The sequence below is a fragment of the Leptinotarsa decemlineata genome, unplaced genomic scaffold (genome assembly GCF_025532065.1).
Source record: "Leptinotarsa decemlineata unplaced genomic scaffold, Ldec_3_MD MMD2_tig00026328_RagTag_RagTag, whole genome shotgun sequence".
Taxonomy (NCBI): Eukaryota; Metazoa; Arthropoda; class Insecta; order Coleoptera; family Chrysomelidae; genus Leptinotarsa; species Leptinotarsa decemlineata.
Genome location: NW_027412688.1, coordinates 13,001,610 through 13,007,639, shown reverse-complemented (window position 1 = coordinate 13,007,639; position 6,030 = coordinate 13,001,610). Strand labels below are relative to the sequence as shown.

Sequence of the window (6,030 nt, the reverse complement as noted above, 5' to 3'; positions counted from 1 at the left end):
TTTTTTCCAATCGTGACCCCAGCCGTGAAAGCCTTTGCTCTTATATACCATACATTGTTGTTGAATTGTTTGTATGATGTGGATATTTTAGGTTCCATGAAACCGATTCTCTCTAATAGCATTCAAAACTTTTAATTTATGCTCGCGAGACATTTTGAAATACATCTTCAACCAAGCAAAAGTAACCGGCTAATGAATGAACAGTGTGACAGTGTGTATGTTTTCCTTGCGAAAGCTAATGATATCATTTGACTCAAAAAATCGATACTTCATCTAGCCAGGCGAGCCAAGACAGATCGAAATGAGACGAGAGCACTATTGAAAACAATTTTTCTACACCAGAAAAAATACTGTCTCTTGTTGCGCATTTTGCTAATGAAATTATCATTTTCAGGAGAAGACTAAATTGAGAGGCTATAAAAGTATAGTTCGATATTGCTAGATATTTCCAATCGGAAACGTTTTACTTCTTTAATAAATTGATGGATGTAGCCGTTACTACATGGTAGGAAATCATAATGTAGCAAAGAGAATTGAAACTTTCTATGTTTTTTACCACTTTTATTTGAAAGTAACGTTACTACAGTTTCGTCCTATATATTGAACTAAATGTAATCTACATTTAATCGGTTTTTTTTTATTTTGTTTTTTAATCTGTTTTTTCCGTTAATCAGCTGTCGCCCCCATACGACCGACAATTCTCAGAAGTTGAGAAACTTGTGCGAGTTAAGGACTAACGAGGTCTTACCTTTTAACGTGTGATTCCTAACATTAAACTAAATATAATCAATCATTGTTAGTTCAGTATATAAGTTTGAAAATGTCCTTATTGGACGAAACTGTAGTAACGTTAGTTTCAAATAAAAGTGGTGAAATACATAGAAAGTTTCAATTCTTTTTTCTTTCTTTTACTTTTTGTTAATTTTTTTGAATGAAAATCTTACAGAAAATAGTATTAGTATTCTTTCTTCACACAAAAAAGTGAAACATTTCCAGAGGAAGGAAGACAGCAATTTAGTTCAAAATAAACTCTTGATGAAGAGATGTGTAGATCATGCATAGAAATTTGTTTCAGATACAAACTGGAAGAAAAAGCCCTCTCGAAACAACATATTTTATATAAACATTAAATTACATGAAAGAAGAAGTACTTTCGATATACCAGAAACACTTCATCCTGTTCATTTTGTAATTCAAACATTCGTTTATGGAATATACAATATAGTATATATAGTGATAAAATTTCACTTACATGGAACACTATCATCCTCAATGGCGGACATCGTTGTTTCGGAATATTATAATCAATTCATTGTTTCCTCTGGTTCTCACCTATTTATTTTGCAGTGAAAGACATATGACGAATCTTGTCGGCGGTCAATGCTGACGCTTGGCTTTGAAATTGACCGCCTTGGGGAGCCTCGTTTATCTTTGACATTCGAGAACTGAGTTCTGTGTCGATGAGGAGAGATGCTTTCACTTACTCACGCTCATCCTTTAAGGATAGTTGAGTTAAATAATGCTTTTTTGTTTCAGTCTTGCACCACTGTTTGGATACATGGAGGGTCGAAACAAATGGGTATGTTTACATTAACATTAATATTAACTTTAATATTGGCATTAACATCAACATTGACATTAACCTATCGAAACAACTTTTAATGGTTGAAGCATTACATAATAGACAAATAATTTTTCAACTAGTATATTCTGGTGCAATCTAATCCTCTTGGGAATAATCGGTTCTCAAAGTAGGGAACCGCTCAGATTTTGATGGCCTGTTCAGAGTATCACAAATTTAACCTTATTCAGCCTCAGACTGAAACAGCTCACCCAATAACTGGGGTTGATCAAATACTTGTTAGTTCTTCTTTCATCGTGTGTGTGAATTCAAAAGTCACTTTTGACACATGAGTAAGAACATGTGCTGAATTTTTATGTGTATTCACAGAATACCAAGTAAAGTAGTACCCAAATGACCATTTTTAAATTTAAAACTGAAAGTTACTTAGTGAACTTGCTGGGATCAAAATAACTAGATTCAGTTTTAAAGCAGTATGAATGATCTGTCATTCAGATATTTCTAATTTGTCATTTTGACGGAAGAGATGTGTTTCCGACACTGTTGACTGTCGGAGAGGAGAAATTGAAATTGAGCGTTTCACCAATTATGTTGTGTACCTAGTATTTTCAATGAGGAATATTCATTTCTGAAAATACATTCAAGAAGTTCATTTTATCTAAATACTTATTTGCATTAGGTAAATAGCTGCAACCTATGTAAAACTATCTTCATGAATGAATAATCCTATGATCTATCAAGGTGGAGAAGACGAAGTGTTTTAGAAAAGATGACAAGCCTGTCACTATTACAACCTCAAGATTTTTCACTTGTGGCAGGTGAGAAGAAGACTTCTTAGTGATCTGCTATGACTGACCAAGTTTCGAAGTCACACAAATCTAAACATCGTTTAGTTCAGAAGAAATAAATTCCAAAAATCCACAGCCTTCAAACCAGGAAAATAGTGATACTGAAAACCTCGGCTGCGAAGGCCTTAATCATTTTCTTGGATGGCCCAAAAACTCACAGACCATGGATAACAAAACCGGAAAATAGCTTTAACACAGTTATGTTTGACCGGGAAATTTTACATTTTTTAATTGTTCAGTTTGTTTGTCTTCTCTACTACTATATTGTCATTTCAATATATCATTTGTGAATATTCTACCAGCTAGATCTAGTCATTCGGAATGAGTACTTGAAATATTATACTTTTCTTTCTTTGTTAAATTTTTGATAACTGCGTTACCATACTACTAAGCCGGTCCTGATCGCAATACTTGTAGTTGAATGATGAAGTAGAATATGAAATCGATTTCATGGAGAGTCGCGCAAGGGCTATGCGATTTACCATCGACGAAAGCAGAAAGGATAGTATCCATACCCAAATGTAAATAATGAAAATACGGCTACTGTCAGTTGAAGTTGATGCATTCAAAACAATTCTCTCATTTTGAACTCATTGATTGGGAAAGCCATTTTGAAATATCGGTATCAAACTCTGAGTGACAGTAATTGGATATCATTTCCACGTAATTGCTTCACTCAAAATTGAACTCTTTTCTATGAGGAATCAATTTCTTTGAAAAATTATTCTTTCGCAATTTTCTAGTATCTACAATTTATTCCACAATAATACCTTCATACCTACAGTACCTACTTGTTACCTACTTAAAAAAAATTTATTTGAAAAATTCTAATTGAGACTTGAAATGATAAAGGAAAGTTTTTGTCAATTGTTTTTCTATTCAAAATATTCCACCACCCGAATGAATTCGAACATTATTCAGATGACTGAATTTTTGTAGTATACAACTAACTCCATTTAGCTTACATCGATGTCTCCGACAATAAACTAGCCAGATGTTGTGAATTCGGTCAAAGGTTTATCTGTCAATTGTAAGCAGTGCCAGTGGGTATATTATTTTCTGGAAGCTATGTGTTATTAGGTGAAAGCATCATACCTTAAAAAATATGAGTCAGCTTAAGACGAGTATGAAGAAAGACCACGGACTATTCATATTTACCAGTGAGTGTTTCTACTGTTTCATCTAAATATTTGTGACATGTAATGGAAAACCACATCAAAATGTGTTGTAAACAAGTGGAAAAAGATTATAAAGGTTATCATAATCATTAACACAAATAGTTTTTCCATTATATGAGACAAATTCAAAAATGATTCAATGGCAATTAGTTATACTGAGGAGTTATTCTGAATTTTTGAATTAACTGATTCGAAAGTACTATATGAAAGATAAGTTTTATACCTTTCTCTTCCAAATAGCGTGAATTAAAGGCATGCATATTTCAGCTATATTCTCCAACAAAAATTCAAACAACTGAATCGTATTTTTGAAATCTAAAAACATTGGAAAGTTGAATTTGAAGCGTGAAGCGAATTCCGCTTAGGATCCAATGTACACGGACGTATAATTCAATGCGCCAAGTTGAGACGGGCGTAGTTGAAATATAGGTGTAGGGTCTTCCAACAGGGACTTCCAAACTTTGACAATTGATAACGGCTATCTTGTTGAAGCTACAACTGTCAAAGAAGTTGTCATTTATTCAGTCTTTTTGCCAAATCACCCTAGACGGATATGGCATTCAACAACACGTGTAAATAATAAAATGGGTCGCGTCGCTCACAAAAACTCGACCTTTCGCAGATCACAACTTGGCGAATTTTGAGCCGTGATTTAGGCCTGCACCCGTACAAAATTCAACTGACCCAGGAACTGAAGGTTACCGATCATAGACAACGACGTGTATTCACTGAATGAGTGACTAACCCCAATTTTTATCGAAAAATTATCTTCAGCGATGCGGCCCATTTCTGGATGAATGAGTACATGAACAAACAAAATTGTTGAATTTGGAACGATACCAATCTATATGAGATCCAAGAGCGTCCACTGCATCCCGAAAAAGTCACTGTTTGGTGTGGATTTTGGGACGGCGGCATCATCGGTCCTTATTTCTTTGAAAATGACATTGACCAGGCCATTACTGTTAACGTATAAATAGATGATTACCAACATTTTCTGATCTGATTTGGATAATCTAGACACCAACGACATGTGGTTTCAACAGGATATTCTGCATGAGCGATTTGAGGGCACAGTCATCCCACGAAATCGTGCGATTTGACCCAGTTGGACTGGGTCCACAAACCACAGCGGTCCTCAAAGCCAACATAACCCATGCCATCCGTCAAATTCAGCCTGACTTATGCCCCAGTCACGGAAAGTTGGACTTTTCGGATGCGCTCCACCCAGAGAAGCCGTGACGGACATTTGAACGATGTTATACTCTATGACATATTCAAACGGTGAAAAAATTTCGATGATATCTCACACACACTTTGTTTTATTCAAATTTAAAGGTAGGAAGCATCTAATGAAAGACCATACGTATACATTGTCTCTTATGAGCCAACCCCCACACACACTCGCATTCGCTCATCTGCGTTAATTCTTAAGAGACAACGCATAATTTTCACAGCGTAGCGTTGAATAATACGCCTGACTACGTCGGGTCTACGTGTGTAATCGCATTTTAAAAATATTTTGCGGGCCAGTTTCTCAACACAAATCCTGTATAAACCACACTATGCTATGAATGAAAGGAATGTTAAAGGAACAGGGTTGGTGGGATTTCATCAAATCATTGAATAAATGAAATAACTTTGAAGTGGGGGAGAATAATAATCGATTCCCACAAACAATATATTGAAAAGCTTTTTCTGCGAATAATAATAATAATAATAATAGTAATATTACGGTGTGGGGAGTGGTCATTGGTTGAGGGAGTGGTCATTGGTTGATAATGCTGGGGCGCCCACCCGAATGTATCGGGGCTTCGGGGGATAGGGCCTGAACAGCGCACACTACAGTGAAAAAAAAATAATATCGAGATTTTCTCTTCGAACTCCGCAGACTCTATCCAGATCACTTTCTCAAGATGGTTGTTCTGATTATTGGAGTCCTTGGTGGAATGATGTCCTCTCTACTCTCGAATCTTAAAATAATACCGGCTTGCCGCACTAAGGTCGAAATCTTAGCCACACAGATGCAGAAGACTGTCATTCTTGGCTCACTGCGCTTGCTCAGGGCACATGATTCTCGGACCCAATGATCACTTACCCCACGGTATGGGGAGTGGCCATTGGTTGATAATGCTGGCGCGCCCTCCCGAATGTATCGGAGCTTCGGGGGATAGGGCCTGACCAGCGCACACTACGAAAAAAAAAAATAATAAAAGAAAATAAGCAAGGATGGCCATCCCACATTTGAGGCCTTTGGTGAGTTATGCTACTCAGCAGCCAGCTAACGAAGTGTTAAACGTTTTTACTGTCAGGCAGTGTTGCCAGTGTTTTCGATGAAAGCTTCTTAGTTTCGCATGGATAGAACCACCGCCTCGATGATGTGCGGATAAGATCGTCGTATTTCAATCAACTTGAGCACTAA

At 36.4% G+C, this 6,030-nt stretch overlaps 1 protein-coding gene across 2 annotated transcripts in view; it reads left to right on the top strand.

Moving 5' to 3' along the window:
* The first annotated feature begins 3,346 nt into the window (after positions 1-3,346).
* The window catches only part of eas (ethanolamine kinase 1), a 60,682-nt gene continuing 57,998 nt past the window's right edge, over positions 3,347-6,030 (top strand). The window contains exon 1 of one of the 2 annotated variants that reach the window (XM_074182346.1): positions 3,347-3,590. The gene's annotated coding sequence lies outside the window, so the exon portion shown is untranslated. The remainder of the gene's footprint in view (positions 3,591-6,030) is intronic. The other variant, XM_074182343.1, reaches the window with a different exon arrangement.